Source organism: Notechis scutatus, chromosome 4, assembly GCF_049901735.1.
Source record: "Notechis scutatus isolate UNSWTSFEM ecotype Mainland chromosome 4, rNotScu1.2, whole genome shotgun sequence".
NCBI classification, from domain to species: Eukaryota; Metazoa; Chordata; class Lepidosauria; order Squamata; family Elapidae; genus Notechis; species Notechis scutatus.
In genome coordinates, this window is record NC_142012.1 from 37,506,807 (window position 1) to 37,534,577 (window position 27,771).

Here is a 27,771-nt window from a genome sequence, read left to right on the forward strand (position 1 = left end):
CCTACTCAATTCCATTTCTGAGAATTATCCTGCAGGAAGGGAGACTGCTTAACCCTTTATGTGATTTATTTATAGCAATTTCATGGGTTGAAAAGAATAATAAAAGTTGCAGGTTGCCAGATGCAATGTTTTGTTCTGAAGTGTATATATATTTGTCCAGAAAACAAAGACAAAGTTAAATTACACAGAGCATTTTAACAGTTGGAAGTGATGGTAAAGTACATTCCCACCAGTTTTCTAGAAAGGGTGTGTCATGCTGATTATTGCAGACATTTGACAATAACTAACTTTCCATAGAGTAGGCCCTTTGTGACAGTAAATGGGCTTTCACAATTCAAAATATGCCTGTCTACAAGTTGCAGATTCAAATTTCAGGCCAACCTACTGAGTTTCCATCTTCCTACCTCATGTTTGAAAAATAATATATCATTACACTAATGCCTGGTTTTCCTGGGTCACTGCTAGGTAGAATGATTTTTAAACCTAAAATGCTAATCAATTTTCAGTGTTAAAATTTTGCATAACACAATGAAAACATGTAGATATAATTCTATTTTCCCACATATGCAACATAACTATGCACAATGTGAAAACACATTGTATTCAACAAGTATGATTCAGATGTCATAGAGTCATCACTCCAACTATTCCAAATGCAAAACAGATCAGACAGCAAAAAGACAATGAAATATAATTGCTTGTTGGTAGATAGCCATGGTAACATCTCAACATACTTTACTATAATTCCAGATGTGAAAAGGGGAGGCAGCATATGGATATATATTCATATTAAAGTCAAGCATTCAATGCTTCATAAAAGGAGTAGTTTTTGACTAAGTAACCTTTTAGCTAACTTTCATTCTTTGCAGATGAAAAATAAAACAGCAAATGAAGAAAGTTGAATAGCTAGATATTTGTTAAGTTGAATAACACAGATCTTTGGTACACAGATGTCTGGTAAACGCCATTTTTTGAAAGAACCCCTTTGATTCAAAGTTCTTAACTAAAATACATGTGCTAATGAATCATAGCAAATTAAATTATTATGTATTGAACCTGATCATGCCACATCATTATTGCTTTGAAACATCCGTTTTATTTCTGCCATGTAAATGAATGCTTGCAATATTTTTCTTTCTCCTTTATTTGTATGTATGGAAGATTTCATTCAGTTAATGGTGTTTTCCCTTCTTTGGTGTTTGGGTCTTTTTTTTCTTTTTTTGTACACAATTTTGTTGTTGTTGCTAGTGTTGGAAGCTTGTTTTTTGTTTTCTTTGTTTTGCATTTTATCCCTGTTGATAAAACATAATAAATATATATTAAAAATATTGTTTTCCATTTTATCTGAATTTCAAATTAAAGCTAATAACTACAGTTTTTGGATTTGTATAATAGATATGAGCAATAAGAAAAGAAAGAAGTAACGATCTTAAAAGATGGATCTAACACCCCCTCATTAGCTTATCATTTACTTAATGTTACTAATTTCTGATTGGGGGGTTTAAGGCAACCTTTAAAAAATAGGACAGGAGTGAATTGCATAATTATTGTCATCAAGAAATTGAGGAAAAAGTAAAAAGCAAACAAAAAATCTACACAGAATCAGAATTACATGCTGTCTAGCAAAAAGAAACTCCCTTATGATCTTTTCTATTTATACCAGATCAGAGGAAGCCAATTTGATGTGGTGGAGAGAGAGAATGGGAGAGGAAGCCAGCATTATTTGTTGGAACAGCTTTTGATTTGTGAACGCTGTAATTGATGTGACATCACATTGAGCAGCAAATATTTACATGCCTTATAGCTAAACCATCTGTCAGTTTATCCCAAAGTCCACTGTGATATTTGGGGTGTTGTTTCAATGTTTGGTGTCAATATCTTGTCTACCTCATCAGCATTTATCCCTAGCACCGGGATGCATGATGCTTTCTTTAAAAATCACAACCACCTCCAGATTTTTCAAGGATGACCAGAGGCAATATTTTTCACCTTCCTTTTCCCATTCACTTCTTTAAAGAAAACCATCTCAAAGCAATTGTATATTTTTCCCCATTGGAGAGGAAGTTTAAAGGGCAAAAGTTTAAGAAATTAATTCTGTCCTTTAAACTACACAAGCAAAATGTAAGAAGGGTAAAACTTTTGCCACACTAGGGGCAACAGGGGTGGCAAACTCAAGGCCTGGGGGCATCCATGGAAATAGTAAGGACTAGCCCACTGTGCCTTTGCCAGAGAAAACAGAGCTCATGAGAGTTGTGCATAGCTTCCCCCCAAGAGCTGGCAGAGAGTTGCTAGAGACCGTCACAGCTGAAAATGGAGCTCAGGAGCCCATTTTTGCTGGCAGACTGTTCAGACCACCACAGGAACCTCTGACACAAGTGATGTCATGCTGGCCACACCCTCAATGGCCATACCCACCCCAGCCCCCTGAGGTCAAATACAACCCCGATGCAGTCCTCAATGAAATAGAGTTTGACACCCCTGCCTTACAAGAAGGGCTAGGCTTTTGTAGCTTCCCAGACAGGGTATAAAACAAATACTGTTCCCAAGGCCAAGAACAGATGCTCACCTTTGATAGACTAAGTATTAACTATGGAATATTGTTATTGCTTCTATATTAGACTGAGATTGGGTTGAGATTTTCCAAGCTAGAATTCTCTCTCCACCGAATTCATTTGGAACTTCAAATGTTAAAAATGATGTAGTAGATGAATAAAGGGGACAGTAATCACATTACAAAAAAATAGTTTGCAATGAGTCTCTAATTCTACCTTGGAAAATCTACGGCATTCAGAACTCCTAGGCATAGCATATTGTTCTATCACAAGAAAGTTTTTCTTAATAATAACAGTTATGTTCCATTGATAAGCCTTCCATATTTTCTAACTACTTTTTCTGATGCATTAATGCAATGCATTCTACGTGTGGCTTTCTTTGGCCAGAAATATCATCTGGTGTTGGAGGCAATTGCAATGCTGTTACCCAGACTTAGTTTCTTTACTACTATAACTAAATTTTCACATTTACTGCATTAAGATTAATTTCAATGCCAAATTCATAATAACATGTTTGAAAGATAAAAGTAATTTCACTGGCACTATATTCTTAAGTAACTTAGGACCAGGACGCCTATAGGTCTTCCTACTTACTGAACCTGCCTGTTCTAATAGATGACATAGAGTGAGGCTTTGTTGAATAATATTGCCAAGATTCAAAGAATATTATTTATTTATTTGATTCCTCTACCACCCAAACCACATATATTCCAATCAATGTTCAATGCTGTGGAAAGCCATTTTATGGTGAAAGTATTTCATAAGTCTTTCCTGGAAAACATTTTAATAGCATGAATGATTGTAGTTTCATCTCCCTTTTTTTCCTTTCCTTTTTCTTTTTTCCTTATTACTTTATTTATTTAAGGCATTTAGATCCTTCTCTGGGCAAAAATGTTCATAGAATAGTTTACAAACTATAAACAACAGGAAAGAATAGATAAAAATATCTAATTTGCAGTTTCCAATTTGCTGCCTTGCTGCTCAAGCAGCAGCATCCTTCCTCAGTAATATTTTCCCACAGATCATAATAAACGTTTCCCCGCTAAATGTAGATAATAGAAGCAATAGAAATTTCAGAATAAAAGAATAAAAGATTCCAAATATTAATTATAGAACTGGGTAATGTTATTTCATTAAATATGCACGTTCTGATGTTACTTTTTATTTTCTTTACTTTACACATTTATTAAAATGAAGCTTTTCTCATGTCAGTTGCCTTTTAAGTTGAATAACATTCACATAGTGTTTTTGGCAATATTTATATATCCAGTGACTTTCAGTTCTTTCTCGCTTCCTTTAAATGAATTCTAAATGGAAGCTTGATATACACAACTAAAAATCTTGAATATTTCTAGATTTTACAGAAGAAAACTCTTTGAATAGGTAACCATATTTCTCTTTTGATAGGAGTAGTTGCTCATGTTAGTTTGGTAATATTCTGATTTGCTTTGTCCTGATCTGCATTCCATTTGGAATCAAACATTTAGCCATTGCATTAGTCATAAATGAAAACATTCTGTTCTTCTTAGCTATCCAAATGTTAAATCCCAGTCCTTGTGGAAAGCAGTAAATAGGATACTACAGGATTCAGAGACAGTTAGGTTTTTTTTTTAAAAAAAGTATTAAAATGCATTGTATGCTTAAGTATATGTACAATGTAGATTCATAATTGGAGGCTTGAAAAATGATATGACTTCTATTTAAACCATGACCTTCAGAAATATCAACGTCTTGGAAACAGTAGAGAGTTTATTGTTTAATCCTATCTATCTATTTATTTATTTATTTATTTGATTTTTCAATCACTTACAAGATAATAGGTATAAGTATAAACATGAGTAAGAATACAGAAAATAGATAGGATTAAATGGGGACAATAGGACAGCGACGGGAGGAACGATGGTGCACTTATGCACGCCCCTTACAGACCTCTTAGGAATGGGGTAAGGTCAATACTGGATAGTTTGAGGTTAAAGGAGTGGGCGTTTGAGAATGTAACTACAGAGTCAGGTAGTGCATTCCAGGCATTGACCACTCTGTTGCTGAAGTCGTACTTTCTGCAATCAAATTTGGAGTGGTTAACATTGAGTTTGTATCTGTTGTGTGCTCCTGTATTGTTGGTTGAAGCTGAAGTAGTCATTGACTGGTAGGACATTGTAGCAGATAATTCTGTGTACTATGCTTAAGTCCAACTGTAGGCGGTGTAGTTCAAGATTGTCCAAGCCCAAAATTTCAAGTCTGGTGATATAGGGTATTCTGTTGTGAGCAGAGGAGTGTAGTACTCTTCTCATGAAATACTTCTGGACTCTCTCAATTGTGTTAATGTCCAATATACAGTGCGGATTCCAGATAGATGAGCTGTATTCGAGTATTGGTCTAGCAAAGTTTTTGCATGCCCTAGTTAGCAATTCAATATTTCCAGAGAAGCTTCATAAGATTAGATTTACAACTCTTAATGCCTTTTTGGCAATGCTGTTACAATGAGATCTGGCACTTAGGTCATTAGATATGAATACTCCTAGGTCCTTGACAGAGTGAGGGTCATCAACGAGGTCATATCCACGTAATTTGTATTTGGTGTACTGATTTTTTTACCAATGTGTAAGACAGAGCATTTGTTGGTCGAGATTTGGAGTTGCCAATTGTTTGCTGACAAATATGGCCTAACCCAGATTTGTCTCCTCAGTGAACAGCATATCAAAGTCAATTTTATTCATCAGAACCCTATTTCAAAGATGCTCATAAAACATTTTTCACTTAATCGTCATAAATGATGACAAAAGACCTAGAAAGCCGAATCTTCAGTTCTTACTTTTGATTGAGAAAAAAAACCAAGTCTTCTCATTTCAAAGCTTTTTTCTTTCTTTCTCTTTTAGTAATGAGAGACAGGTATCCTTACAGTTTGTTTAGAAAAAAAAAGATCAGCTCTGATGCATAATATGAAAGGAAGTCATGTCAAATGCCATTGTGTATAAACCTAACAAGCTCAGAGAACAAGGGAGAAATGACATGTCAACAAGGCCTTCATTGGAAATATTACACACTTCTGTTATCATATCTCCTTAGAAACATCCTATGGTTTGTTTAAGCTAGATAAATCTTTTAAGAGTTTGACACTGAAATATTTCAGGAGATAATACCTTGGGAACTGTTAAAAAATAGAAAATTAGTTCTGCTAAATTTCAGAGATGACATCTGCTTGGTGCTGCTGGCTTTGCCTGATGGCATTCTTTATGTAGAATTACAGGGACACAAGTAAAGCTACATATTCCTTTACATCCTCCTGCCAAATTGTGCTACCTGTATACCAAGTACAACAAGGTGATGCTATATTATTTAGATTTAAGGTCTAGTTTATTCCCAGATCTCATGGCCTGTAACAAATAATGATACTATGAAAGTCGGATGTCCAGGAGAATAACAGAAAAATCTTTAAAATAAAATACACTTACCAATTAATATTCTGTAGCCCTTTGGATTGAATGCAAAAAAATTAGCTTCAGAGTAAATAGGAGTTATTTATGAGGTACCTATCTTCAAACTCCCATAGTATCTTTTCCTATAGCGAGGTTGCAAAATTGCTAACTTTGGGTAAAACACATTTGTTTAAAAAGTTGAAGATTGGTATTACATTAATACCATTAAGCATTTTCAAGCATCTTTTTGTTTCCAGATCCAAAGCATTGAACAATCCTTATACATATTTCACAATCTGTAACTCCAGGATTAATATTACTATTTAAGTAGAATGAAGGTAATACAATGAGTTAACAATTATTTTTACAAGTTTAACAGGTAGGAGTGTCTAAGCAGCCAGTTTGTTTTCTATGAAACAATACACTTGTTGCTCTTGAAAAATCTAGAAAACAAAAACTTTAAGAAAAATTTCCATATTGATTGGTAATGTGAATTATTTTACCAAAGAAAAATCAGTGTGATAACCAAACTGAAAGCAAAACAAAGCAACCCACAAATAGAAATCTAGGAAATAGTCTAATACAGGGGTCCCCAACCACCGGGCCCCAGACCGGTACCGGTCCGTGGAACATTTTCTACCGGGCCGCCGGTTTGCTGGGTGTCGCCATCTTGTTTTGATGAGAAAGTGCTTCCGGTGAGCTTTTCCGGTTGGAAAGCGGCGTTTGGGTCCTGAAGAAATCCTCGCGCCTTAGTTTCATTGAAGGGGGGCGGCTTCGAACAAAACTAAGGCGCGAGGATTCTTTCAGCACCCAAGGCAAGGCGAGCCAAGTGACCGTCCCGAAGCCGTCCTGAAGCCCATTGACAAAGGTACAAAGGAGGAGTTGAAGGTGGCAGGGAGAAGCGGGGGACGGCTGGTTGGCCGGTTCGCTTGGCTCGCCTTGCCATGCGTGCTGATGCCGGTACCAGGTCGTGGATCATTTTGTGATGCCGGTACCGGGCTGTGGCACAAACAAGGTTGGGGGCCACTGGTCTAATATATTCAATTTATCATTGATTGCCATTAATTTGGTGAAAGCTCCTAGTGACTTCATAATAAATTGTATCTATGAGAATCTGTCCCTAATCATTTCATTCAGTTTTTCCAACAGTACATCCATTTCCACTGCAATCTTATTGCTGTTGCCTTCTTCCACCTAATGTGTCTGAAGTATCATCATTTGAACATGGTCATTTCTGTCTCAAGTGAGAATGTCAGGTTGAAAATATTCAATATTATTTTTCATATTATTGATTGTTCATGGTATCCTCAGGAGTCTTTAGAAAAGTTCGGAAGAGTTGATGAGTTTTCTACCCTGCTTCATCTAATTCCAACTTTTATTTCCATAGAGTGCCACAGGGTATACAATCACTGGAATGTTCTGATCTTTGTAACTATTGATACAGCTTGGCTTCTGAATATCTTACATAACGCCTCCTCTAACAAGTTCTAGTCTGTAGCATGTGGTTGACAGTTTGTTCCTTTAGCTTGATGTCTGGTCCTAAAAGTTACAGGCTACCTACCATTTCAGTATTTTCACTGTTGATTCAAAGGCTTGTTGCTATATGGGCTGTTGTTAGTCTGTTGGTCTTTTTAATGTTTAATTTTAGTCTTTTTTTACTATGCTTATTAACTTATTATTAGATACAGTAATACTAGGAACTGACATGTAACTAATAACATAGTTTTGCAATGTTTGTTTTGTTTCCTTTCTGCAATAATGGAGACCAGCTGTGTGATGAGGCCTTTCCGGAATGTGCTATTATTTCCAGATCAGCAATTTTCTTTTGACCTAAACTAAACTTTGGCCTATTCAGAGTAGGGAAAATGACTGCAAGGGAGATATTTCAACTATAGCTTTTTGTATCTTTGTGGTACCTTCCCTAAATATCTTTATGTTGAGTGTTTTTAAAAATGAAAACTTTAATATTGAAACATGAGCTCAAACATTTGCACACACAAAAAAAAAAGATCAGTCACCAATCACTAATTGTGCTACTGACATCTGGCTCTTTAAAAAAAATCTAACTAACATAGTTCACCTTTAGAGAAATAACATCTATGTAACTAGTACATCTATATAACTATACATAAAGCACAAATCTTGACTACATTTCATCCAAAGGATTCCACAATTCTATACACAAATATATTGACTTTGCTTTGTTATACTACCAGCTAATTAATTTATATATAGGGTATTCAATTAGCTTAAATAAATAATCTTGACACCTACTAATAAATGCATTGTACAATAATTGCCTAGTCAACCAATATCCAGATATTCCTTCAATTTGGAACTCTTAAACAAGATGGAAATATAGCTTAACTATTCTTGCAGATAACCTGCATTAGGATGTGGATGTGGGTTTGTTCTTCTACTGGTTTTCCTAGATCTTGGCTGTATTCTGATCATTAACAATGGAATCCTTTTAGACCATCTACAAAAGTTGGGGTTTTGCAGTACTTCTATTCCTTCTGAGTGAAAAGTACCATTAATATTATTGTAGGAGTACAGTTTAAGACTTTGGACATTCAAATCTCAGACGCCTTAGAAGGTGATTATTTGATAACTACATGAAGTCACTAGGAAAACTCATCAATTTATTTAGAGTTAAATATCATCACTATGCTCAGATATTCAAAACTTTAGATCTCAGCCCAAGCCTGGACAGGAACAAGATGAACGTCCTGATGTGATTATTTAAAAACAGTGATGAACTAGTTGGGAACAAACACACAGGAACTCAATCCAACAATATGCACTTAGTGCTTGTAAAGAAACTTTCTTGGTGTTTCATGGGTGTTTCATCTTTGTTCTTGACAAAATATCAAAAAACACAGTTTGCTTCTATATTTCAACTTCACATATAGGAGCTCTCATCCTGTCATCTGCACACAACAATTTTGGTCACCACCATCAGTTCTAATAGAATATGATTGCCACTTACCTTTCCTGAAATCATTTTTGGGCAGATTCCAGACAGAAGAAACCCTTGATCTTCATCCAGGTAGGTCTCAGTGGTATATGAAAGCCAGCCTTCTCCCTCAGCTCTATAATAAATGAGGAAATTTTCATTACATATGGATGTATATTCAAGAAAACCAACCCGATCCTAAGGTCTACAGTAATTAGGGCATTGGGTCAAGGCTAGGGGGCTAAAAGGATAAAAATCAAATTTCAGATTACCTTTCCTGTAACAGCTTACTATGTAATTCTGTCATTCTTCATTACAGCAATCTTCCACCTGGCTCTTCAGGCTCTGCATCTAACCACCATACCTGTTATTTTCCTGGCTACTTTTAGTCTTTGACTTTTGGTATCTCCAGAACTACCCATTGTCTAATTACAGTTCTACCAGACAGCTGGAAGCAGTCAGCCTCTATTCTATCACTCTCACCTATAAGATTATTCCTCCGCAGACACACACACTCTCACACATGCATATATGTACATATTTCAAGGCCTTTCACCCAATAAAGTGATAAGAGTTCACTATGGTCTGGCTCTTGAAATTCTTGCTCCTATGTTGTCTCATCCATTGGCTTGGTTTCTACTCTTTTCCCTGCATCTCACCTATGGGACAGAGGTGTTCAAACAAATGTAATTTTTCTACTGCCTTTTCCCTTCCTTTGAAACATTCTTCATCCAGACAGATCTTGATATTATTTCTTACATATCAGTCAAAAATGCATAAACTAAATTGAGATGTAGAATCAATTCTATAAAAAACCCAAAAATCAAATTTTTTCTCTTTTTAGGGTCCTTCCCTTTTCCTCCATCCAAATAATCTTTGCACTATCCACATCCAATTCTTTTCCACACCCATTTTTTCTTCAGTCTAAGTACTTTTCTTCCAAATCTTATGTTTTTTTTTCACTAATCTTTGATTTCCAGTTACAGTAATTCATCCATTCTCCATTGTTCCACTGCCAAAGAAGTTCCCCTATCAATAATCTCAATGAGTACAGACCAGTGGTACTCACTCCTATCATCATGAAATGCTTTGAGAAATTGGTTTGCCGGCACATCATTTCTGGTCTTCTGCATATATTTGATAAACACCAGTTTGCATTCAGAACAAATAGATCTACAGAGGATGCTATAGCCATCACTCTTCACACTGCTCTGACTCACTTGGAACAAGGGGGGGGGCTATTTGGGGATGTTTTTTTGTAGATTTTAGCTCTGCATTTAACACAATTCTCTCATATAGACTAGTGTCTAAATTTATGGATCTTGGGCTTTCTTTTTTTTAATCTGCCTTTGGATTATGGATTTCCTGTCTTGCTGTTCTCAGAGGATCAGATTAGGTAATCATATCTATTCAGCCCTTATTCTTAACACTGGTACACCACAGGGTTGTGTGTTGAGTCCCTTACTCTATACTCTTTATGTGCATGACTGCATTCCCATTCACACCAGTAATACTATTATTAAATTTGCAGATGATACAACAGTGGTGGGACTCATCTCCAGGGGAGATGAGTCTGCCTATCGAGATGAGGTGGACCAGTTGCTTTTCTGGTGTGGAGACCAATAACTCAATACCGATAAGACCTAGGACCTTATAGTGCACTATATAAGGAATAAATCAGACATCCAGCCCTTGGAGATTGAGTGGAGCAATAATACCAATAAGACCTAGGAGTTTATAGTGGACTATAGAAGGAACAGATCAGACAACCAACCCATGGAGACCGAATGGAGCAAGTGGCCAGTTTTAAGTTTCTGGGTGTTATCATAAAAGAGGACCTGACCTGGGGTGCTCATATTGCAGCACTGGTCAAAAGGGCCCAGCAATTTTTCATTCCATTGTTTCCTGAGAAGTCTCTACCTGAGACTTATCAGGAAACAATGGAATGAAAAACTGCTGGTGACCTTCTACCGCTTAAAATACCGAGAGTATTTTAAGTTACTGTACAGTGGCAGATAGGATAGCAGTCCAGAGAGTTAACATCTTGCCCAGAGGATCATTGATTTCCCTCTGCCCTCTTTGGAAAAGCTTTACCAATTTGCCAATTGCACAGTGGCAGATAGGATAGCAGTCCAGAGAGTTAACATCATTGCCCAGAGGATCATTGATTTCCCTCTGCCCTCTTTGGAAAAGCTTTATATATTTATATTTATTTATATATATTTATAACTTTGCTAAAGCATGCATCATTGCTAAGCATATTTTCTTAGAAATTCAATGAAGCTTTTTCTATATATATTTGTGCATAATAGCCTTATTATATCTGAGCTGGAAAAGTCCAGGTGAATTAGATAGTCAAGTCTAGTTCTATTCTGTCAACTATGGTTAAAACTAAAAACTAAGCTAAATTAAAACTTTGGGTAATCTGTGTTGCATCTTTCTTAAAGCTGCTCTCCAGATGTGTTGAAATTGAAAGTTCAAACATTTCTAGGGATTTGGGGAGCATGCTCTATAAATTGCTATATATTGCTATATATATTATATATATATTGCTATATATATTGCTATATATTAATAATCTATGTTTCTTTTCAGACTTGTTTATGGAAAAAAATTATTTAATTATATATTGACAGTAACCTAATGATCTAAAAATTAAATTGAAAGCAATTCATCATCTCAGAGTTTCAGCAATAACAATAACTGACTCCACAAAAATGTACTTTTATAGCTAAAAGTATAGTTTATTAAAAAGCATGTTAATCTGTTTGGTCCATATGGGGTTAATTTAATTCTACCATGCTACCAGCTGAGAGTAATAATGTCAAAGGCAAGGTTATATAAATCTCTTTGACCTAGAACTGGACATATGATGGGAGGTTGCTTCAATTTTCTGTTTGGCTTTTTTCAGGGAAGTAAGAGAACAGCACTTTGGGGACTGCTAATTCTATCTTACCAGATGTCCCTTATTTTAAGGCAATCTCCACTTTCCAGAGAAATTTGTACCTATTCCTTATTTTGTACATATTCCTTCATGCATCTTAGAAATGAACAGGCAGTTCCTCTACAAAAGAGATTTATTGTCATTTTATTCATTTTATCAGTATTATTAGACAGTTTCCACTATTCCAAGCATATAGGATCCAGGTGCTATTTGGATTGTGTTGACTGGGTCTGAAAAAGCTGCAGGACAACTTCTAGAAGACCATATGTTCTCAGTTCAATGTTCTCAAATTTAAAAGTTCATGAACTAAGGAAATGTGTCTTTGCGGTAAAATACCTAAATGATAACAACAAGTCGCCTACTTTTATCTATTTTCCAAAACTGAAGGAAGTAAATATCAGGGTTTTTTTATTTTGGGGTAAAATAAAAGGATACTCTGCAATTTCCTAGTCATTAGCTATTTACTAGAATCAAGTCTCAAAAAGAAATGAAGTTAATCAGGAAATCATATCAATTGCAATTGAATGGGAAAACAAAATATATTTTCATACAATATGTACATCAGACATAATGTTATCTTGATTACAGAAATATACATGCATCTTAGAACACACATACATAAAGTAAATAAAAATATTTATTGACTAAGAAGATGAACAGAAAAAGAATAAGCCAACCCCTGCAATGATCCATTTTAAAAACACAACACAATTATTAATTAAACAATATTTTGTTCAACTTCTTGAAGAATTTCAATGCTAGCTGACATAGAGCTGCTTATGTTTAACTAGCCTTTAGAAAAAAATTATCAGCATCCAAATTAACACTATAATATGCAGGAAAATGTTTAAAAGTTAGCAAGGAATGTACATCTGATATACATTTTTAATTGCTAAACTGTGGGTGTCAATTTTCTTTCAAAATTATGGTCTTAAAATCCTGAGTAATTGATCTTAGTGGTTTTGAATAGGGAAATTATATCAGTTGATTAATCTTACAGAGATTACAAATCATATCAACCAGTGGTGGTATTCAAAAACTTTTACTACCAGTTCTGTGGGCATGGCTTGGTGGGCGTGGCCATGTGACTGGGTGGGCGTGGCTTTTTTGCAGCCCCCACCAGTTTTGGGAGCTTCTTAGCCATAGAGGAGCCTCTGGGGGGGGAGCGTTTTTGCTTCCCTAAGGTTCCTCTGGGGCTCAGAAAGGAAAAAAAACAGAGCATGTGAGGGATATGCAGCACTATTCTATCCCATTACTGATTCTCACCCCATTCAAGGGAAAGGATACTGCAAAATCTCCATTCCCACCCCATCCCACTAATCTGATTTCCAGCTCCATTCTCCTGGACAGGGCAACAAAAGAAGACCCAGCCAATCAAATGAGACGCAGGAGGCAGAGAATAGATGGGAGAGGGGCCTGTCAGAGGTGGTATTTGCCGGTTCTCCAAACTACTCAAATTTTCCGCTACCAGTTCTCCTGAACTGGTCAGAACCTGCTGAATCCCACCTCTGGTATTGATATTATAAATATATTTACTTTTTTTGATAAGAGCAGAATAAAGATGGCAAATGAAGATGATCTCTGAGTCACGGCTTTACTGACTCAGTTTCCTTAGTTTCCTATTCATTTCAGAGATGTATTTTAGCTCTAGGCATGAGTTTCTCTGAATGTATGTGCATCAAATGGGGTTTTGTGCAGACAAAAATCAGCAAGTTTATGTTTCCACAACAACCTACCACTTTATGTAGTTATTGGCTTAATCGCTTAAATAGCTCCTGGAGACTCATATGCCATGATGATTGCATTTGGTAAAGAAAACCAAGTGCCAATAGACCTTTATGCTCAGTGCCAAGATATGTAAAATTTGTGGTCTCTGTGTTGCAATTTTGTATTATTCAATTGACAATAAAAGATGGCAAAATTTAAAACTATTTTTTTAAAAGGATGAACTCACCAAAATAAAATGGCTTAATCAAATAACACAAACATAACTTGATTGACACGATAGGTAAACCTTTGTCATAAACTGCAATCTGCACATAGCAACCCATAGCCTTTAGCTATTTTTAATTTTTAAAAAGCCAAGAATAATGTTCTGGCACTGATCATGTATGAACTGAACCTTCAGCTCTGAAATCTGCTGTAACTGCTTCCCAATTGCCCCTGGTGATTCAAGCAATGGGTTGGAGTTATATCACAGGCTTTTTTTTTTTTTTTACAAGAAAAAAATGTGCTAGTATAAACAACTGCAAAACCTGAACATGAATGAAAGTCTTTAGGGGATTATAGCATATGCCTTCTGATTTAGTTTCTTTTTATTCATCTGGCTAAGGAATAGGCCCAGGTCTTTTCAAACTGTTCCATTCATTGGGACAAATGTAGCACCTAAAATTAATATACTTTAACTATGTCTGAAATATTCAGTATTGCCCTCTGTTAATCCAAAACCATACTTGAATTAAATTATAGAGCAATGCCATTTAACAGTGCTATTAATGCAAGAAATTGATCAGTCAATTTTAAGAATTGTAACAATAAATGCTGACTGAGATCATTCTCTGCTATTAAATATCTTGAATACCTTTTGTTTACAGTTATATGAGGTAGTATTCATCGTAAAAAGAAAGATAAAAATGATAGAACAATAATGCTAGTAAATTGTTGCTTTTAAAAGAAAAGGGAATAAATGTAAATGTCTTTTATTCATGTCTTCTTGGAAGGCTTGTGAGAAGAGAGAATATTTAATAGTATAAACAACTGGAAAGCCTGAACATGAATGAATCCTAAATGGCCTGTATCTCAGGAATCCTCAAAGATACAGTCCTACTCTTCGAGTCATATTGGTTTCAACAGCTGTTCTGCTGGAATTGGTCATGTTGACCAATCAGATTTGGATAAATGCTGATCATTTTGTTCATTAACTTTGAAGTATATTTTAATTTTTAAAAAAGTAATAATCCATGATAAATAATGCTACCACATTTTTGTTTCATTGGTTGCCATTGGTTGTGAGGCTTTATGATTTTGAAAGTATCTTGAGCACAGCATGAGACAGGAATTTGTATAAAGATATAATTAGTAGGTGGTATAAATAGGAAAAAGGAAAGTTCCACATTTATTGAAATGATATCAATTTAGTACTGGGCAATTTATTTTTATAAATCAAATTCACCTACTGAGAAATATGTCAGAATTGTTTGATTTGGTCAATCAGCAGCAAATTTTATTCAGCAGCAAATTTTACATGAATAAGCATATGACTCTTGAATTAGAATGTGACCTTTTTGTAACTATGATATAATTAAAGATTTACAGTAACAAACATGAAGCCATCAATACTATTTTCAGTGCTTCCAGTGCCCTACTCCATCCCTAATTTAACTCAACATTATCAAAATTTTATCTTCTGGTTCAGTTCACACTTGAAAAGAAATCCAGACTCTGCAAGTAACTTTTTTTCCCTTACTGTAAGCATTTGCTAATATTTGCTCTGCTGATGATTTGAATTCATCTTTTGATAAATGGTAATGAAAGGATTCATGCCTCTATACAGAAGATCCCAGCATCATACTGATCACAACTAACACAATAGCACTTTGATGTCATGTCTGAACAATAATGTGGAACAAACACTTAAGATGACTCTGTACTAACTTCTACAGGTTCTACTGACTTCTACAGAGAATTCCAAAGCATAGAGATGTTATAAACCTAAATGCTATCAAATTAGAATAACTATATGGGTTTGGGAGGGAGTATGAACACCATATTAAATCTAAGAAAATATCATCATAACATTTTTCTAGTCCAGATATTGGCAAATCCAAAATTATCCGCCCGAAATAGCAATGTATCCCATTTTAATCCTGGTCAAATAAACTAGCTTTGTGTTCCTTCCTTTTATGCAAAACAATCTTTCTTATTAACACATTAAGATAGTTATTGATCCTGGTAATAAATTTCTTTAATACTTTAAACAGCTGCCTGCATAAGTTCATCAAAATAAAATTACAATTAATATCTGGGTTTGTTGTTTTTATTTGTTCTTAATTTTTAAAGCCTCATCTAATTTTTATTTATAGCTGATGCCAAATTATAGTTCTCAGTACAATTTCTCGAAGATATCTCTGAATGACATCATAAGTTACTCATAGCGTTATGTTTCCAATATCAAAAAGATTTTTTTCACAAAAAATGCATTTGCTATTTAAATTAATTTTGAAGTCTTAATATTAGAAAATCAATGTTCTAATGTTTTTGAGCCATTAATATTTATATAGCCAAAATAATACCTTGCTTTTCAGTGTTTATTTTCAGTTCTGAAGATACACCCTCATTTTCTTTTATTATAGATTGAAGGCTCTCACCTAGTATTTGCAATATTGTCACTTTGAAAACATAAAATGTCTTTATCTCTTTGAAACAGTTAATCAATTTATAAAGAGGGCAGCAAGGAAAGTGTGAACTTAGTGTTGTTTTAAAAGGCTCCATTTGTGACTGGAGCAATGATAGTGGATTTTCTCATCTCCTGATTCTCCACCCTCCAGAAGAGCTGTCCCCTACAAGGAGCAACCATAAACAGAACAGCATTGGTGATCTCACATCCTGTCTTTGCCTCTTGTTGGCTTACTCTTTGGGGGTCTAAACTTAGCTCTGCCTTTTGCAATCTGTCTTCAGTCTGCCATATTCTCTGGAAATCTTTTGGAAACATATTTGGGACATAATTGCCATTTCCTAGTTCTTATTGCTGGAAAGAGTTCTATGCCTAAAGTGGATAGAACTCATGTTTTCCTGGTTTCTAGCCCAATGCCTTTAACTATTATACAAAACTGGCTTTAATAGCTTTTTAAATTGAGTTCTAAATGAAAATAATGTTTTTGAAATAGTGCTTAAAATGTAAACCAATGTTTTAGAATGGCATTTCAAAACTTTTGCTCTCGATGTAACCTTGTTTATGAGTAGAACATAATCTATAGGCTTAGATTCCTGAAAACTAGAATACTAACAATAATTCAAATAAAAATAATTATTATGGTAATTATGGTTCAAAAACTGTAATTGGTTAAAATGTACTATTCCATCAAATCCAATTGTCTACTTTTATAATTTTTATTTTCATTTTATTTTTTATTTTATTATATAGAAATGCTAAAGTCATGATGAAAATTGAAGGTAGGAATCTGTCAAGCTTTTCTAACCTTATTTCTTATTTTAAGATCTATCCAAATACATTTTTTCCTGCCAGATCAGCAAATCACTTATCTCCAAACATAACAAAGTAGCCTTTAAGATGTTTGATACCAATAATTATGAGCAGTGTGTATTAATAACATAATATATTTAGACTCGTGTACATCTGTTCAAAAGGGTATCACAGCTGATTCACATGATGGATTTTCTTCCCTTTAAAGGCATGAAAAAAAAATATCCATGTATTATAACATCACGGGTCAATGTGTTACATTGCTTCACTTATATTTTTTCAAAAACTCTAATTAGTAATAGTGCATAAAATTATGCACTATTTATTGCAAAATAGACAGTCCACAGAGATATGCTAACTTTAACTTCTGCCATGTGGGAATCAAGAGACACAAACTTCATTACTCGGTATCTGACCATGAGTTTTTAGTAAGGTTAATAGACTGCTTTTTAAAATTGTGCTAGTCCATTAGCAGAGCAGTCTATACCTTTGGAAATGGGAGTGGTATACATTTCTTCCTGATCAACTTCCATGAAATCAAAACCATCTGTTAAACACTGTGAGAAGGAATCTAAGTGCACAAATAATTTTTACCTCATCATAAATTTACTATCAATGGTTTACAGATTTATAGATATCTAAATAATTTACTTCAACTACAAATGTTTGTCCATTCTTTCTCTACAAAAAGTTAAATCACCAAAAAAGGAAGATTATTTCTAGAGATTGTTTTTGAATTCATCAAAACATATTTTGGAGATGTTGTTTTGCAAAAGGAACAAGTTCCAACTTTATTTGCTGCTTCCATCCAACCGGAGGTTATGTTTATTTAAAAAGCTAACATTTATATGGCTTATACATTCACAACAGTTCAGTGCCAAAAACCACAGGCCTAAAATGACTCTTTTCATTGCTCCTTCAGTTTTTGACCTATAGCTGTTTTTACAGGAACTGGATCTTTTTGAGAAATTGCTTCTGGTAGACTTAAGAGTAATAGCACCCTGTACAATAATTTACAAAGAGCAGTTTGAGAGAGGGGAAGTGCACTTTAGCCCTCAAGTTCTGAATTTTCCAGATGCTAAGAAGAAACATTACAAAAAAAGAAAGAAGATATAACAAAGGTACCAAAATTATTAGGTCCAAATCTAATACCCAAAGGTGGAATTCAAATACTCAACCCATGAGATCAATATTATTTCTGTTGAAAACAGAGAAAGTGCATTAAGTATTATCATTATTACTATGTTTAACAACTAAAGTTGTTGGGTGGATTACTAAGTTATTTAAAATACTCAGTTTGATTGCAAAAACATCAAATGTATTAATAACTAATCCAGGAAAGACACCGGAATAAAAATTAATAAAAGGAAGTAATGTACTATAATATAATATGGGCATATTAAAATAAATGTATAGGAAAAAAGGAATAGCTTTGTCAAAAATATATTAATTTGGAAATCAATATAGATGAGTTTCACATAGTCATCCAGGGAAGATGGATTTGCTTAGTGAGGCCAGTCAGTTTACCTGTTGAATAGGTGCAGTCGCATAATCCAAATCCATGAGTATGACACAGTCTTCGATCAGGTGCAGAATCTTTACTACATGTCCTCCCTCCATGAATATGGAAAAAGAAATAGTTTTTTAAAAACAAAAGGCAGAATGCAAACAGGAACAGGAGCAGAAGCTAAAACTCTTAAAAGTGCTGGTTTTTTCTCCCACCACTTCAAATTAGAACATGAAATGTACAGGTAAAGGGAGATTTGGGAAGTAGGAAATAGGAAGAACAACTGTTTCAAGAATATTGTATCATGAGAGAAATAGGTAGCCTTTCGAGGCAGAATATATATCCATATTGCTTCCTTTTTTTAGTGAGGTATAAAGTTCATTATTTTTATTTCTCCATACAAAACAATAAATTCTGTCTCATTTCAGCTTTTCTATATCTTTAGGCTAAATATGGGGAAATTATTTGTAGTCATAATTTTGTTGTGATCTGTAATAAGCTGAAAGCTCCACATTATTTATTTTGTGATTTTTGTCAGGAAAATTTGTAAGAGACCACCACCATTTGGTGGTCTGCTTAGAGCATTACATTTTGTTTTGAATTACCTTTTAAAATATTTAAGTATATCTAAAGTTAAAGGGGAGTTTGCCATTTATTTTTACAACAAAGTTTCATTTTGTTCAACTCCTCTGAGATTGATTTATCTCCTATGGAAGGGAAGGAAGGATCAAACTTCTGCATGTACCTATGCTACATGGCAGAAATTTGTGCCAGAAAGGTTGTTAGAGCCCTATTTATCTCAAATATCAGGATTGAGAGAGGACACCAATTCAGCTCCTCTTGAAAAATAGCTGGAAGAAGCAAAAACTACCAAGGTGCTACTCCAAACAAGAACATGGACAGAGTGTAAAGCTCCAGAGGGCTTCTGAGATCCTGAGACCTCCAGCCTATAAATTCCACGGATTCGGACATTTACTATATTCTATTTCATATCGTAAACAAAAGGTTGACATTAAAGTTGAAATGAAAAGGGATGTTTTCCCATAACACTAAAATAAAGTTTGCACACACATTTAAAATATGACAAACTTTTACTGTCATTCTATTAACAAATAGTATCTTTTCTTCATCTTCCTTTCCTTGGCTATATTCAGAGTGCAATGATTTTGGCACATCCAGGAAATGAGGTCAGGTGATTCTTTGTGACTTGCCAAACTACTTTTTTTTTTTTTTTTTGCAATATCTTCATCCATTTTTCCAACATTTGGAAAAATTACTCTTCTGTCTAAAGTTTCTTCTCATACTGTTATTTTTCTCAGAAAGGTTAAGAGAAAGTTTTTGACATTCTTAATATAACACAGAGTATTAAACTTATAATCACCCTGTCAGCACATCGAGTCAGGGTGTTAATGACCATCTTTCAGCCACTCAAGATTTTCCTGCCAATAAAATAAAAGCAGAATGAAACCAACCAGCAAATATTTATACACATTGACATTCTCCCTTTTTGTAGTTTTTCTTGCTTTAACTTCTTTTCTCCAAGTTGAAAGTGACAAACAACATGGCATGGAAGGTCTTTTCTTTCTGTGGCTTATATCTATAAATTATTGACAATTACTGTAAAATGCATGTAATGTTGTTAAATATACCACAGATTATAGGCAAAAATGAGGTAAAAGAAGCAAAACTATATTTAGATATGCAGCACAAAATGTAGTTTTCAGTAGGAATTTTGCAATATGGAATCCAATTGCAATCTACAAGTGCCTTTCCAGACAAAAATTAAATTGGTAAAAAAAATTGGAGAGAATGGAGAATAAGGAATAATTTATTTATTTTGGGGAAATTTGCTATGTAATTTTTTATGATAGTGCAGAGACAACTTCAGAAGTGAAGAGCTGATGGAGATATAACGTATTTAGACTGAACATTAAATTTAGTGCTAAAGGTTTAACTTTTTTATTAGCATGGAAGTTCAGAAGAAATCTTAAAGAACTTAGCTTTCATATTAAACCAACCATATCTATCTATCTATCTATCTATCTATCTATCTATCTATCTATCTATCTATCTATCTATCTATCTATCTATCTATCTATCTATCTATCTATCCATCTATCCATCTATCTATCTATCTATCTATCTATCTATCTATCTATCTATCTATCTATCTATCTATCTATCTATCTATCTATCTATCTATCTATCTATCTATCTATCTATCTATCTAGTCCAGATAGTAAATGGTTTATGATCATAGAATGTTTTCAGCAGATCAGGTCAAGGAGAGAATTCACTACAAGATAAGAGTTAGGCCCATATGGAATGCTGGACAGCTCCATGTGAAGTGTACTTCTGTAGACCTAAAACATTTGTCAATAGCACATAATTCAGTTTAGTCTACTTAACTAGACCTTCCTCTGCCAACACAACCACAGACTCTAACAGCATTAGGGAGAAACTGTGTGTTTGCTGATTTCACTTTTCAGTTTGGAGTTTGGGGATTCCAAGGATGGTGAAGGATTGACTCAGTATAATGCTTCTCTCCCATCACTGTTTTCCTAAAAGTAATATTGGGATGCATATGTCCCCAAGATAAATAACATTTTTATATATCACATGATGCCTTATAAACCATCTAATTAGCAGCTAGCATTACATCTTTCTATAATTAACTACGTGGGCAGATTATGCACTTTTAATTGTGTATAAATTTTTGTTTGTTTTTCTAAATTCATTTTAAGCAGCTTGATTGGATGGGTCCTGCACACAGCATTTTGAGAAAAGGAGAAAAATCTTCCTGATTTCTCCATACTACGTATGATTCTATTCAACTTGGTAATGAAATTTAATTTAACGAGTTGAGGAAATGATGGCAGCATGTATTTGTGTTTGATGATATAACTCTGAAAGAGTTTTGCACAGGGTTTTGTTTTGTTTTTTGGAAGGTTTTTCTGGATGTTGAGATTGGCTTGTGGAACAGGAGTATGTTGAAATGAAGGTGAGTGGAATGATAAATTTGATGGCAGGCTGGAGAACTGTTGGAGAGAGGGAGAAGTAGAGAAGCAGACAAGCAGAGAGTTTGAAGAGTGGGAAGACTGAAAATGAGATGGAGAAGGAGGAGAGAAGGTGGATTATTTATGACTGTGTTCTGTCCCCCGTAGTCCCCTGAGCCTCAACTGAATCTCAATAGACTATCTTCTGTAATCTGCTGGAGCTATACTCCAGTCCAAAAGTTGGCAGCTGCAGCTTTGGGAGATCACATGGATTGCTTGATGGAGGTGGAGCTGATAAAGGACAAGCTTCCTGGCCTTAGTCAACAATCAGACCTACTCACATGAACTCTAGGCTTGTGGAATATGGTAGGCTGCTCCCTGGATTTTCGGATGACTGATTGGCATGTGGAGGTTTTAACTTTTACTGGTGTTTGCGTGCTTAGGAGTTTAGGAGATATCATAGGACTGCACCATTACAATAGGATTTATTACAGCTAGCATGCCTTTAGGCTGTTCCACTGACTTTCATTTAAAATCTTTGGATTGTTTTACAACCTGGCCTTGGAAAGTTATTCAGGAAGCCCTGGCATTGTGTTGGGGAAGAAAGTTGGGCAAGAGTCAGGTGAGTGTGTTTGTTTCTCTTCTCTCAGTGAGAGCTATAGAGGGAAAAGTAGTGCTCCCTGCCTGGTTGGTGAGAGGACTGAGCAGGATGCTGTTTATGAAATGAGTGCATGTAGAGTTAGTGTGCTAGGAGATAAGGGAGTATTGGAATGTGATGCTTCTGCTGCAGTGAAGAAAGGAGTGGTAGTACCTTGAAGGCACTGAGAGCAAGTGCTATAATATTATGTTCACCTTATCCCAGACTGTTTGCTAGTTGGAGGAGGCTCTCCTTTTAGATCAATAAAAGAGACTTGAAGTTGGGGGATGGAATGGTTGTCAGGTAAGGCAAAATAGGGCAATTTATTTCAGTAATGTTGAGAAATATGGGAAGCAAGGGGGAAGTGGCTCACATGGAATTCAGCCTCAGTGTTTCATACCAGTCTTATGTTCTGCTCCCTTGCACTCACCTCATTTAAATGGTTAGCAGAACTGGGTTATAGGCTACTGCTTTTAAGTGGCATATTAGCCTATAATAAGACTGCCCTTGTTGCTGATTTAATTCTTGCAGAGAATGCCAATTACTGAGACATGGCTGGGCCCAGAGAGAAGTGTTTCTCTCTCAGAAATGTGCTCAGCGAGTTATTGAGTATGGCACCAGCCTAAACTACAGGGCCAGGGAGGTGATGTGTTTATTGTCAATAGAAAATGTCTGGCAGCCTCCAGGGGCATGGCCACAAATGCCCAGTTGTGAGACTCATTTTTTTGAATTGGGCTCAAGGGAACAGATGGAATTGTTGCTGTTTTACAGACTCCCTGCTGCATGACAACTTCCCTACCTGGGCTCCTGGACCTCACCTTTTGGTTGGTGGTGGAATTCTCAAGACTTATGGTTCTGGGGGACTTCAATGTGCCATGGGATCAGATCAATGGCAGTGGGATCAGAGATAACTCCAGATTTCATGGAAAGCATGACTCCAATAGGTCATCCATGGCCTGATTAGGAATGGTGATCACACATCCAATTTGATGTTCTGGTCAGAACAGGTCCTGACTGACCGGCAATTGATGGACCTATCTTTACTCTCCCTGTCATGGTCAGATCACAGTTTAGTGATTTCTCTAGTGCTATACAGGGAGAAAGGTGGTCTGAAATGTGAATGTAATTTTCAGTTATATTCATCAAATTTGGAATTACTAATATTTGATTAAGAAATTTAAACATTGATAAACCTATCTAGGTAAAAGATGCTAATGTAATTAAAGATAGTACCTTGGGACATTCTTGTCAAATTTAGAGTGTCCTTCCGCAGAATTATTGTATCCTATGAAGAAGAAAAGTATCAAAATATATGCACATAGCCACTTTTCTGGATTTAAGATACTTCTGAAACTTTACTACTGAGATACAACAAAAAAACTAAATAAAATAAATAATCAATGCATAAAATGAAGAGAAACACAAAAAGATAATACAGCAGAGATAAGCTGTGAGGCAAATGAATATGGGCTGGAACATCTAGTTCTTGTTAGCTCCAGATCCCATCACGCTTTAGCAAATATGGCCAATCAGAAAGGAAAGGTAATAGATGAAATTTAGCAACAACTGAAGAGACACATTCCTCAGTTGCAATAGTATTTGATACCGTCTTACCCTGACAAATTATTTAAAAAATGAAGAGGACTTCCAAAATAATTTAACGTACCCTAATTTCTTAAAAAATAAAGTCCTGTTCAAGGTTAAAATTAATCAGCAACGGTGGTAATCAAAATATTATGAGGTATGAGAATGTCAGACAGTCCAATCCCTTTAGTGTCAATTATTTATTGACTACTAGAAGGCATTAAGTATATTTATTAAGAAATAAATTTAGTTCAACCAATATGTATACTTCTGCTTAGACCATAGGGAAGGATTATGCCTTTTTTTTTTTTTACCATACCATATACTTCTGCATACTCTGTGACCCACTAAAATATCCCAGTAGTTCCCTTTTCTTCTTCTATGGTTCAGTATTAACTATAACTTATTAGTAATCAGTTAGTTGAATTTACTATTTACAAAGAATATAAGCTTATTCTTTTTAAACTGGTATCAGATTTTTGGGTTTCATGAGAAAGCTCTAATACAAAGCAAATATAGATTACCATTTTCCGGCATTTTTCTCATGTAAAGTTTTAATGCAAGCCAGTTATGAGGCATTAAGCAGCCAACAATAATTCCCAGTAACTCTTTCCATTTGCCATGTGTCATATAATCCAGAATAATATTTCTACATCCACTACAAATGTTTGCTTCCAGCAGTATCTTTATTCAGTTATGTGTGAATAATTTACACTGCATGCAATGAACTTACTTTTGAGAAGACATCCAAAGTTTTCAGTGCAACATGGAATCCTAGACCTTACGTTATATGTCTTTGCTTTAAAGTCAGTTTAGCAGCAGTATAAATTTAGTCCACAAACCCTCTGTGTAAACACTTTGTGGCTTTATTCAACACATTCAGAAGCTAATTGGACATGCCTTAAACAAAATACTGTGGTTGGTTAACTGCTTAACTTAATACTTTGCTTATAAAAATGCTTCTTTAACATCTTAAAAATGAAATGTATTTGATTGGTGTGTGAAAGGAAGTGTTCTGCTATTAATGTTAAATAAATAGGAAAATTGTTCCACATACAAGGCTGTGTTAAGAATTCTGTTTATATCTTAATAGACTTTTAATCATTTCAGTTATATAATTCATCCATTATTATTTTAAAATAAAAATAACTTCACCTTTTAAGGGCTTCTACAGATTCAAATTCAATTTTATTAGAAATCCAACAAAATGTTAATAAGAAATCAGTCCTCTAAAAGTCAGCTATTGTATCATATGACTTTTTTTCTGTGTCTGAAATACTGATTGACTAACAACAAATACATTCCTTTTAGGCCATATAGGTACTTAACATCAACAACTCCAGCAGTTTCCAGTACTCACCAATATTATCACTTTAACTACAATGCAGAATGCAGCTGAATCCTTGAGAGATAATACACAGTAGTTTTGTTATTCAATGGGACAGGTAAAAAAAGAAACTGAAGTGTTTTTGCTACATATACTCAAGTATTAGAAACAGATTCTCCTTTAAGAAATGCTGGAGCGGGGGAACTGGTGGTAGAAATCCCAGCTTTAGCTGTGAAATAGCTGTGACAATTCTTGAGTCACTAGCTGTTTTTAAGAGATATTATTTTGACTTCACAAAATGATAATTTAAAGGATGAGAAATCTGTTTATATGCTAGAAGTTAAATTCATCCTTATTAGTTCTGAGGGACTTTCATTTAGCCTTGCCTTATAGCTCATCTGAAGATTTCCAAATGCCTTCTCTGAGCAGCTGTGATTCATACTTGAATTTCAGCCTAGATCTAACTACAGGCCCCAAGTTCCCCAAGGAAGTCTTGCATAAGCATTGTTCTCAATTAGTAGTGCAGAGATTTGAGAGAACGCAAGAGGTCTTTGCTTTTGTTGGCACTGGGACATTAAAAATAAGTGGCCAAGTCTCTTTCAGATGTCTGTGTGTAAATTTAAATCCCTCTTAATGGTAATGGGAGCTGCATATGTGTTCTGAGGAAAGAGTCTATATCCCCTAAGCAAGCAAAGTGGGCAAAGCCAAGAAAAATCAAAGTTTGTTGCATTTAGAACTGGCTAAAGTAATAGTTTTTCAGGAATGGTTTTATGGGTTAAGCAAATCTGTCCAGCTGTGATGGGATTTCATGTCCCAGTAGGATGTATGTTTTATTTACTAACTTTTAAACGTTTATATCTTTGAGAAGGATGGAAAAAAGACGTTTCCAAAAATACTTGCATGGAAAGGAAACAGCTGTTTGCAGAGATGAGCTGTTATGGTCAATGAAACTTCTGAGTGGGAGGATGCATTTGGGTGGTGCTCACAAGTTCTTCAGCTTGGCAGAAATTATGGGCACCCATGAATTATGTCATTCCAGAGCTTTTTTGCAGGCAGTAAAGTCCTGTCTCTCTTGATCAGGAAAGTTACTGGAAAACAACAGTTGGATATTTTTTAATATCAGAACAACATGTTTTAATAGTATTTCTCCATAAAGAGCAATCTGGCAATGGAATCAAGAATCATTCAGTATGTAAAACTGTGCAAATCAAAAATGCCAAAGGGGGTAAATTAACCTTCAGCTGTCAGCTGTGTTGCACTACAGATACCATTAGGCTCAATACATTTTAGTCTCAAGAATACTGCATTAGCAAACTGACTAACGTTATCAATCTAAGCAAATGTAAGAAGCAAAAAAGGAAGGTCCCTGTTTTCTGCAAGACTGGTATATAAATAGTTGCAGAACTATAATAGGCTAGTTCAACATCTTCGGACAGGGCTGGCTCAATGGGCCTTGAAATGGAGATGAGCACTGCCCCCTATAGTCAGAAATGACTAGCAGAGTAAAGTCCACATGGACTCCTTTACTTTTTACCTCTTTCTGGATGGCACAATTCCAATCATAATATTTCAAAGCATTTTGAAGTCAGCGATGTGAATCCCTGCAGACAAAAGTATAAATATAATGACTAGAAAGGTATTGAAACTTAGAAAAAGATATATATAATTGAATTTAGAAAAGAATGAGATAATTAAAAGCAAGGTTGAGAAAACTAAGGGAAGGGAAAATTATTGAGAAAATATTAAAATAGTAATAAGATATGGAATAGAACACAAAGATGAATATGAAATTGAATTTGTGTCTGTATGGAGAAGTGATAACCCAGGACCATGCTATTCTCAAAAAAAGAAATTTTACTTGTATTATGTTTTGTGAAAACCCAAATAAAATTTTTATTTTTTTAAAAAAAAGGATTGGGGGACCATTGTCTCATCCAAAGAAACATAGCCCTGTTTCACCTCCCTGGAGACTTTTACCACATAACTAAAATAAAAGTGGTTATCTTTGACTCCACTCCCAGGGAACACAAGTTAAACTCCCCCAGAACCATAAGCCCGGGAAACTCCACTACTAACCATGCCATGAGATCTCATAACTCTGTCAGGAAGGTTGCTACACTGCAGGGAATTGGTACAAAAGCAGCCATTGCTTTTAGTCCCTTCCTAAGATAAAACAGCACCCTAAGACCCAGGTAAAGAGATTGAGTTCAGAGAGTCAGTGTAACTGATACAAGACATCAGGGTTATATCTTTATCGTATAACCAAAAATAGCTAGCTAGATAATATCACTGATGTTACAAATGTGAGCTTGCAAGAAGTCAAATGAGAAGTTATCTATAGTCTTACCAAAATGATGTCCAGAGGAGGATAGGGCTGGAAGGGACTTTGGAGGTCTTCTAATTCAACTCCCTGCCCACGGTAGGAGTTTTTATATCAATCCAAACAAATGGTTGTCCAATCTTTTCTTGAAAACCTCCAATGATGAAACGTTCACAACTCCAGGAGCAAGTTGTTCCATTGGTTAATTGTTGTAACTATGAGGAAATTCTTCCTTAGTTCCAGGTTAATTCTCTCCCTGATGAGTTTTGACTCATTCTTGTCTGTCCTTAGGTATTATGGAGAATAAATTAGTCACTTCTTCCCCATGA

At 35.1% G+C, this 27,771-nt stretch overlaps 1 long non-coding RNA gene across 2 annotated transcripts; it reads right to left on the minus strand.

Annotated features, from left to right (window-relative positions):
• Nucleotides 1–48: 48 nt before the first annotated feature.
• Nucleotides 49–27,678, minus strand: LOC148130703 (uncharacterized). 2 transcript variants are annotated; one of them, XR_015749231.1, is made up of 8 exons: nucleotides 27,470–27,678; nucleotides 26,657–26,723; nucleotides 25,156–26,210; nucleotides 23,445–23,496; nucleotides 19,960–20,017; nucleotides 18,599–18,685; nucleotides 8,958–9,060; nucleotides 49–1,292 (listed from the first exon to the last, which is right to left on the minus strand). It is a non-coding gene; the product is annotated as an uncharacterized LOC148130703 (long non-coding RNA). The 2 variants fall into 2 exon arrangements; XR_015749232.1 differs by lacking the exons at nucleotides 18,599–18,685; nucleotides 19,960–20,017; nucleotides 23,445–23,496; nucleotides 25,156–26,210 and having other exon boundaries at nucleotides 27,470–27,656.
• Nucleotides 27,679–27,771: the final 93 nt, after the last annotated feature.